Source organism: Camellia sinensis, chromosome 4 (genome assembly GCF_055761805.1).
Source record: "Camellia sinensis isolate YWXY chromosome 4, ASM5576180v1, whole genome shotgun sequence".
NCBI classification, from domain to species: domain Eukaryota; kingdom Viridiplantae; phylum Streptophyta; class Magnoliopsida; order Ericales; family Theaceae; genus Camellia; species Camellia sinensis.
The window spans coordinates 67,387,789-67,397,810 of NC_138964.1; the positions used below are offsets into that span (position 1 = coordinate 67,387,789).

The 10,022-nt window shown below is 30.5% G+C and overlaps 1 pseudogene across 1 annotated transcript; it reads right to left on the reverse strand.

Annotated features, from left to right (window-relative positions):
• Positions 1-507: 507 nt before the first annotated feature.
• LOC114294797 (wax ester synthase/diacylglycerol acyltransferase 4-like) lies at positions 508-9,760 on the reverse strand (annotated as a pseudogene). Its single transcript, XR_014366672.1, has 6 exons — positions 9,178-9,760; positions 5,431-5,497; positions 4,240-4,346; positions 3,345-3,554; positions 1,502-1,639; positions 508-878 (listed from the first exon to the last, which is right to left on the reverse strand). The product of XR_014366672.1 is annotated as a wax ester synthase/diacylglycerol acyltransferase 4-like (transcript).
• Between the last annotated feature and the right edge of the window lie 262 nt (positions 9,761-10,022).

Below are 10,022 nucleotides of genomic sequence, written 5' to 3' on the forward strand. Positions count from 1 at the left end.
GGTAGATGTGTAAGAGATTCTGCTTCCTGCCTCTAAATCTCCCTCAAAGATTTATAACATATATATCTCCCTTCAAACCCTAACCAATCCCTAATTGATTAAGTTGATCAAAGGGTTCAAAACCCATCTACGATAGCCCCAAACATGCTCACCATCCATTCAAATTTTGAAATTATTACTTGTACAAAGTACATACAATATAAGTCAACAACAAAAAAAAAATCATGCAAAATTGCCAAATGGTGTAAGCCTCAAAAGGTTGTAGAATGGTTCTAAAACTTGGATGATCCAAATGAAGAAAGTCACATAAGTTACATTGGAAAAAATGTGGCCGGTTATAGCAGAGGTGGGGATTTTCTGCCTTAATTTATGTTATTATACAACACCTCATAATCAAAATCTTTGAACAACTTATTTTGTCCAAGAATTTTAAAATTTAGGGGCCCAAACCAAACACATAATTAATTATTTAAAATTTTGAAATATATTAAATAATCGAACACAATATTTTAACACAAAATATTATCTATTAGGTCTGGAGAGTCCATTCCTCCGGTCTCGAACCGGAATGAAATGTTGTTCACGAGTATTGATGAAATAATTTATATAGGACATCAAATAACTAGAGTTCTTATTATAAATAGCTACACACATCCAGGTTCCAAATTTATTAAATAAAAGTTTAAATTGGTCCAGTCTTTCTTAAAATCTTTCTAGTCATCCTTGATGTGTTGTTTTGCGAGGACAGCAGCTTTGATGAGGTTGAGGGACTCTTCAAGATCATCACATATTTGGTGAGGATCAGGAATGGTTTCTTCTTCTGCTGATATTATGAAGATCAATTTGTTGACATAACTAACAGCATGAATCATCAATGCCTGCAACAGATGTAATTGTCAGCTTAATTATTCCAAACACCCATTACTATATTACATTAATGGTCTCTAAAATTTGCAATTTATTATATTTTAGTGTCCAATTTTTAAAAAATTTCACTTTGATTCTCAAAGTATGTGATCCATTATATTTGACTCTTGTCAACTGTTATTTTTGAATTTTTCATAAAGCCTCAACAAAATTAGAAGGACCAAATGCGCATGTGGTTTGGAAAGTATGCATTTTATTGCATTTTGCTCCTCCCAAGTATGAATTTTGTTGCATTTTGGTCCCCAAAATATGCCTATGTTGTAATTTTATCTTTAATATTTTAATTTTGTTGTATTTTTTTTATAACATTTCTGAAAAGTCACCATCCCGTGTTATTGATTTTGAACCGCTCTAAAACTAGGAACTAAATTGTAACAAATCGCATTTTTGTATAGCAAAGTAGAAAATTTAAGAGATTGGAGACTAAAGAATAATAAATCGTATATTTTAGAAGTCAATATTATAATTTAAAACTAAGCCATATATATACCAGTACCATTTCAAACATATTTACTAAATTTATGTCAATTTAGTTTTATTTCAAACTAATTTTGTTTCAAGGGCAGATACTTACATTGGGTTGGCCATAACAAGTTGGAGCATAATAGGAAATTTCATGGCCACAAAATGCAATTTCATCTCCAGTTCCAGGTACATTGGAGAACCATAGTGTCGTATTTGAGAAAACTTTGTAGTTAAGATATCCTGCAACCTATTCATGATTAAACAAAAAACAGATACAAATTAGTAATTTATAATAATCACTCATACAAGGTTTTCTATATATCGCCAATTAATTTTTGTTAGTTTTCACCTCTTCTGCGAATATATAGCATATGCCATAGATAAAATGTAGGACCATCACACTGAGGTGGGGCTTAGCAATTAAGTTTTTTATTTTATTTTATTTATTTATTTATTTATTTTTCTTTTTAATCTAAGAAAGGTTTGATAAATGCTAAAAATTTAGATTTTTGATAGTGAAAAAGTTGACTTGATCCTTCATTATTATGATTTTTTTGTCTATTGTTAGGTTTTTTAGCCGAATAAAAGGACTTTTTGTGCCAAATAGGAAAATTTAGGTTGTCCACATTCTTTTTCGAGTCCTACGTTACGTGTGGGACATTTATTGTGTGGATATGCTTAGAGAAGACAAAAATTAGTGATATTCCTGAAGTGAAAAATATAATTTTTTTGGGATATATTTGTATTTTATTTTTCATTTTAACTAAAATAGAATTTTATTTTGGCAAATTATAGTGACCTCAAGTCCCATTATTTTTACTATGGCGGATTCTTCATCTACAAAATTTTTATTACACAAATATACATGAGAATTGAAATAAAGTAGTGAAATAAATCCGGTTATAAATAATATTTATATATATATAATCATTTTAACCAGTTTTTTAAAACGATAGTGTCAAGACATTATTTTTTTTAATGAAATAAGAAATTTAAAATATTTATGACAAATAGGTGATGAATATGATAAGTTGTCAATTTTATTTTATTTTTTATAAAATGTTTTTTTTTTTTTTTTAATAACATCATTGTCAAAAATTTATGAAGTTGTCACTGGCAATGATAAAATACATATTTAGGTATATAAGAGATGATAACATTATTTTCTATCAATATGACTAACATATAACTAATAGTAAGAGGACAAAAGAGTATGTGAATTTAACCTAAAAAGAGCACAGGACATTTATGTTAAATTTTTAGAACTTGTATTTTTTATGAGATATATTGGGGTGATAATTTACACAATATTTTTTCTTTAAAAGGTTTTTTTTTTTTTTTTTTTTGGGGGGGGGGGGGTGGGGTGGTGGGGGGTGAATTTAACCTAAAAAGAGCACAGGACATTTATGTTAAATTTTTAGAACTTGTATTTTTTATGAGATATATTGGAGTGATAATTTACACAATATTTTTTCTTTAAAAGGGTTTTTTTTTTTTTTTTTTTTTTTTGTGGGTGGGGTGGTGGGGGGGAGGGGGAATAAATTAGACTTTACCCTTTTATATTTGGTTATTTTCTTACTTTGGCTTTTAAAGTTTTTGTTCTTACACTTCAGCGCTTAATGTTTTAAAAAAATTTCAATTAACTTCAAAAACTAACTTATGTTTAAAATTAAATAGAAAGTAACACATCGGTAACCATGTGACATAAAAATATATAATTATATAACTCACATCTCTTACATAAATCCAAATCTTAATATAATAATATAATTTTTATATCATGTGGCACTGAACGTTGCATTTTTTGCTTAATTTTAAATATAATTTTATTTTAGAAGTAAATTGAAAAAATTTTAAATATAAAGGGCCAAAATAAAAAATAAAAATTTAAAAATGAAAATGAAAAACAGCCAAATATAAAAGGGACAGTGTGTGTAGCATGAATTACATACCTTATTGCCAAAAAACTTGATAAGGTTGGTTGTGAGGAATGCCACCCAAAAGGGCTCAAGAGAGGACTTTTTTCGGTCGATGGCAACCTTTGCTTCACGAACGTAATCTAAGGGGTCTTCTCGAAATCCGATGGTGAATGGAAAAACAACATATCCAATGTTATTGCCCCATCTCACTGGATTCCCCTTCTCCATCATATCAGAAAAAGCCTATATGTTAAAAAAGCAAAGAAGAAATCAAATTTATGTTAGTGTTTTGAATAAAAATTTGATTTTTTTTTTGAAAACGTAATAAAAATAAAAATTATGATCAATCTTATTTATCAAAACAAACCAGTTATTGGTGTTTGGGGGGGTTTTTTTTTCATTGTTTTTTTATGAAAAAAAAAAAAAAAAATTGGAGTGAACTCTTTTTTTTAATTTTTTTTTAAAAGCTTCTACACTTTTGAATTTTACTCTTAGACAGATAGAAAAATATTTTTTTTTTACATAAGAATTAAAAAAAAAAAGTCCAAAAAAGTTTTAAAAAAATCCCGAAACAATTAAAAAGACCTGAATTTTTAATTTTTTTTTTAAAAATTCATCTACACAAAAAAGACCTGAAAAATACATAATTTTAAAAAAATTAAAAAACAAAGAATAAATAAATAAATTTTTAATTGCATGCCAAACCACACTAAATGATTGAAAAATATTACTGATCTCAAAAATTCTACGAAAATTTTTACCAAATGTCTCACATAAATATGAGATTTACATCATGTGAGTCTCACATTCATACAAGATATTTAATAAAATTTTTAATGAAACTTTTAAAATCTTTAACATTATCCTAAATGATTTGTACAGTATAATTGATTGAAGCCAGAAATTGGAAAGTTAGAGGAGCACGCACTTTGATGCCCCCAAATGGTCGTAAGTTGACGTAAAATATTGCTCTAAGGCGGATATTTTTCGGAAGATAATTTTTCTCCTCACTCGGTTCCTTGTCAATAAGTTCACCTGTCATGATAGAAAAATTATCATGAATTGGAAAGTTAGGGGAGCACGCACTCACTTTTAAATTGTCCTCTTCAATGTGTATATATAATTTAAAAAATTACAAATCAGTGAAATAATTAAAATATGTACATATAGTGAATGCACATAGTAAATTTTATTTGTACATATAGAACCAACGTGTTTACAAATATATTTGGAGTCACTGGTGTCCTTTGTAGGAATAAGGATTTATTATTGAAAAAATTGGGGAAAAATTTAATTTAAAGAGGGTATAATGTATTAGATCTAAGATAAAATTTTATTTGCTGATAAAGACATGTCGGAAAAATTGTTGTAGCCAGAAAAAGTCACCTGAAAAGTCAATGGCGGCCGACGGCAACTAATGGTGGTAGTAAGGTAAAGAAATGTGTGATATTTAACAGATAGGGTGTTGAATGAGTGACATGTGCCATATTTCAATAGATAGGTAGTTTTTTGAATTTCAATACATAGACAAATTAGGTTATTTCAAGAGATAGGGTGATTTTAAAAAATAGACAGATAGGTTAATTTTAACAAATAATTGTCATTTTGAACAAATTGTGTCATTTTAGTCCAAATAGATTGGAGCTCGGGCCTAATGGCCTGAAAAATTAAGAAATAGATTTATGGACTGAGTGTCCTTTATTATTGTGTTAATTACCTTTATCAAATGTGTACACCAAAATTTTATTTTCTTCCCTTTATTTTTAATTGTGATAATCAAAAATTAAGTTGCTCTGTTCATTCACCTTTAAAGAGGCTAATAGTGAAGGAGCCGGCCAAAATAAGATTTTGGCAAAAATATAAAGATTAAAATAAGATTTAAGAAAAGTATTAGAGTGTCAATGATGTATGGCTCAGAGAATAAGTTTCGTTGTTAACATCAAATAGACAAAAGGTATGTTATTGTAATTTGACTTAAAATTTAAAGATTTGACGGTCATAATTGAAAATAAAATGTTCAAAGTAAATTTTGACAAAAATACAAGAATTGTAACTGTAATTAATTTGTTATTATTATTTTTCATGCATTTAATGTAATTTGAAAATAAAAGAAGCTCACCATATCTCCTGTTTAGGTATTTAGTTAACCCAGCTTCCGAGACCCCAAGCACGACATCATTAATGGTCTGTGAAGCCAAAGCAAAACAAGCAATTTTTTACTTATCCAAAAAAAAAAAAAAAAAAACAAGCAATTTTAGCATTACAAGCAACAGGTTTATAAACATGTACATTCCTAAAAGTATAATCTAATTTCTTTTGGGGTTAATTACACTTTTCATTTTTACAAATTGACTTAAATTTTATTTTAACTTTCATAATTTTAATTTGAACAATTTGGACCTTATACTTTAACTCTAGTTTCAATTTGTTCCTTCCATCTAAAATGAAAGTTAAAATTAACAAATTTGAAAACACTTGTCAATTTTTAAGATTTCAATTTAGTTCTTCCGTCTAAATTGAAAATTAAAATTAAGAATTTAGTATACTTGTCAATTTTCTATAATGTACGCATAGACAAAATTAACAAAACATTTAGGCAGAAGAACTATATTGAAACTAGACTTAACTGTAAGGATCAATTAGTTCAAATTGAAAGTATAGAGATTAAAATAGAATTTGAATCAAACTATAAAAAGTGTAATTAATTCTTTTTTAAAAATAAATAAATAATTAGTGGGTACATTATTCATAAAATAATTTTGTCAGGATTGAATTTCTCTCAAGTTCAAAATTTGAACTTGACCGTTATATTAGGATACATGGGGCTTAGCATGGGTTATATTTCGATTATCCGAGAAGTTCATTTTGTAGAATCTACTGTCTATATCATTCATAGAAAAAATTAGGTCTATGAAATAATTGTACCATTTTCATTTTATCGCATGTCTTCAAAAAAATGAATGACAAATATGATTTTGGAAATAGATCATCCATTTTTATCGAAGACAAATGTAATAAAATGAAAATTATTTGATTATCAAAATGAAAGATTTTACAAAATAAACAATTTATATAATCAAAATATTGTAATAACCCGACCCTCATATCTGTTTCTGGTATATTCTCAGTCCCATATTCTGTGCATTTAAATGCTTAATGTAAAACTTCATGAGAAGTTAAGTTAGGCACATGGATCTTATGATTTGAAACCTCTAATTGTTTGGCAAGGAAATATCTGTCACAAATGTAATACTTGAATCGGAAATTGGAAGCCTTAGAGGCTTAATTACCTGAAATTGATTTTATATTTGGGGTCGACCTAATTTTTAAGTCATAATAAGTGTTATTGTGAAATTTTAATTTGGAATGACTAAACTGATTAAATTTTGTCCTTATTCATTCTTCATATTTAAGCATGTATGTACCCTACATATTTGAGATGGAAGATAATCTTTAGTTCAAATATCTTTTGAATGAAAACTTGAGAGGAGAGGTTAGAGAGGAAGGAAGGGTTCTTCAAGGAAGAACATTGAGAGAATTGAGAGGGCTTATAGAGATTAAAACTCAAGGTATGTTGATCAACCTTAAATGATCTCTCTCTCTCTTGGAATTGTGTAAGGAATTCCCCTCCAATTGTGAGAACTAGGGTTTGTAATGGCAAACTTGTGTGTGGTATTTACTCGATTGGAAAATTGTACTCATCATTGTTTGTTTGAAGGTTAATTCAACTATGTAGAAAGAATGATGCTTTAAACTTCGAATTTCATGCTAATCCATAAACTTACACCTAGGTATTATGCATATGTTTTATGACCACAAGGAGATTGGATTTTGTAGATTTAATTAGAAAGTTGTGAGTCAATCAAGTTCCTACTCATATTTACAAATGATATCATAAGTGTAACTTATGTTATGTGGATGTGGAGCTAACCTATTGAATTAATTACTCATATTTGACATATAAAATGAATTGAGTCTGCTGAATTTTGAGTTGATTTCGGATTGCCAAAGCAGAGCAGGATCGCCGCACGTGCGGGGGTCATGGCCGCACGTGCGGGAGCACCGCCGCACGTGCGGGAGTCATGGCCGCACATGCGGAAAACAGGGCATTTTGCATCTTTGCCTTCTGCTAAAAAGGCACGTGCGGGACTTCCCAGCCGCACATGCGGGACCAACTGCCGCACGTGCGGGGCTCACAGCCGCACGTGCGGCCAATGCTAGAAAATTCTGTCTGCTCCATTTGACCTGTTTGACCCTCTGGGATGGTTAAAATTAGTGTTTGAAATTCTTAAAATGCTTCTTAATTTACTGGAAGTTAGTGAATGAAATGTGAAGTTAAGAAGAACTTGGACTAATTGTGAACTATGTATGTGTGTAGGACACACTCCGGAAGGAACCGACGCTCCGCCACGACACTGTGAGTAGTAGTACTGCAATAATACACGTTACTTATCGTTAATGGTTCCTAATAGTATTCTGTTATCTGCTTATCAACTATATTAGCTTGTGAATAATTGAAGGAATGTGTGCATTCTCGCATGACTCTGAAACTTAGTATAATTCTGGAAGTAGCCTACTCTAATGATATTTAGGCCTATGGCCGTTCTGTATACCTCTAGGCTTAATGCCACTCTGTTTATTCTGGGCTTAATGCCACTCTGTTTAATCTGGGCTTAATGCCACTCTGTGTGTCTGGGAATAATTACAGCATCAGATTAATAAACATGTCTTTTACAGTTATATACGCATTGACGTGCATTATAATTCAAGTTGATCATCGAATTATTTAAGTGCTATTATTCACTGAGCTTGGCTCACTCTGTATTTTGTCTGGTTCTGTAGGTAATCAACTTGGAAGCTCGTCCTAGCTATGATACCTGCCTCTCTTTTGTCAACCTAAATATGACAGGCACATGGGTGAAACCCATACTTTTTGGTGGAGTTTTGATAGACTATTGGGTTGTATTTTAATGGCTAGCTGAGGTGGAGATGTATATAATGTTTTGTTATACGCCCAGTCATGGGGCTGGCTCTGTAGATTTGGTTATGTATATAGCTATGAGTATGTTTATCACATGATAAATCCTTGATCATGGAATGTATGATCCTGGCATATAGTTTTAGCTCAATGAATGTCTTTCTTTGTTGTTGTATGCTTCCGTTCAGGCCCCATAGGTATTACACATTGAGTTTTATGTCTACTTCTGTCTGGTTCATACCTAAACTTTTAGGGGCGAGGTAGAGGCGTGACAAATATAATCCATGGTGAATTATACAGACCTAAAATAGCGGCTAAGGTTGTTTTTTAAATTGAAAGAATCCATGCCGTTTTTAGTTAATATGTATTTAAGTTGAAAAGATTCTATATTGTGCAATAAAAAATATACAAATTTTTAAAATATACGATATATTTTTAAAATTATACTTATCATTTATTTATTTTTTCGAAAAAAGATTAACATGTAGAGATCATGAGATTAATTGATATAAACACATCAGCCCAACATACTAGAAAAAAATTTGTTAAAAAAAAAAAAAAAACCCCAAATCAAATGACAGATTTAACGGCCTTGTTTGGTTTGCGTTTGTAAAGTAATTTTTTAAATAAAAAATATGAAAACTTGTTTAGTTTGTCTTTTTTCAGAAATAGTTTTGAAAAATTGTTTTGGGGAGAGAGTTTTAAAACAAGTGATTGATTTAATGTGTATGAGAGATAGTAATTTTGGCAAGTAGGTAATTAAACAAAATTTTGAAATATTTTTAAAAACATTTTGTTTGATTTAATTACTCTTAAAAATTTGTTTATAGAGAATTTTTTCTAAAATTTTTTCCGAAAAGCAAACTAAACAAGGCCAACAAAACTTACAACGTTCATGGCATTCTTGATCAACTTTACATCATCTAAGTTGACATTGCGTACGATGATACGCCGACCATTCTTCTCAACACGCTTTGAAGCTTTTATGCGTGTTTCTGTATCCTTCAAAAACAACGAAGTCGCCACAAACAACAAAACTCCAATGATTGTGTTCCAAACTAGCTGCAAAACCGACCAAAACCCAGAATTTTTAATCAATGATGATGTCTTCATTACTGGGATGCTCGGCAAGGCCTCGGGATCGGAAACTTTCCGAGAACAGGCAAGCAAGAGAGCCATGAGAGACGTGCCATCGCCAATGGAGTGGTGGACACGGTACACGATCACGCCTTCGGAGTCGGAGGTTTTGATGTCAAGGATGTGGAGGTCCCATAGAGGCTTTGTTTTGTCTACGTCACTTTTTTTTTAAGTTGCATGTGTAGTCCTCCACAAACTTGTCTGGTGAGTCCATGTTTTGGTCCAGCTTTGGAACTACAACATGATCATCCACATTCAATTCTGTTGCTGCCCATTTCAGCTTTCCACTTTCTTTGTCAAATACCTGCAAAATGAACATTTAGAGTTTTATTGGTGAAAATATCTATGAGAATCTCATTAGGTCTAAGGATTAATTTTTTTGGCTCACGAGGATATACATGAAAAAAGTCTCCAAAACAAGTTGTCACAAAATTGGTTAGAAAAGTCTCTGGTACATTAAGGCCATGTTTGTTTGGGTGGACATGAACTTGGGATTGGACTAATAGTCCAATAAAATTATTAATCCGATGTTTGGTTAAACAATTGAAGTACGAACTAATTATTTTAAACTTGACTATTAGTTAAGATAGGATACA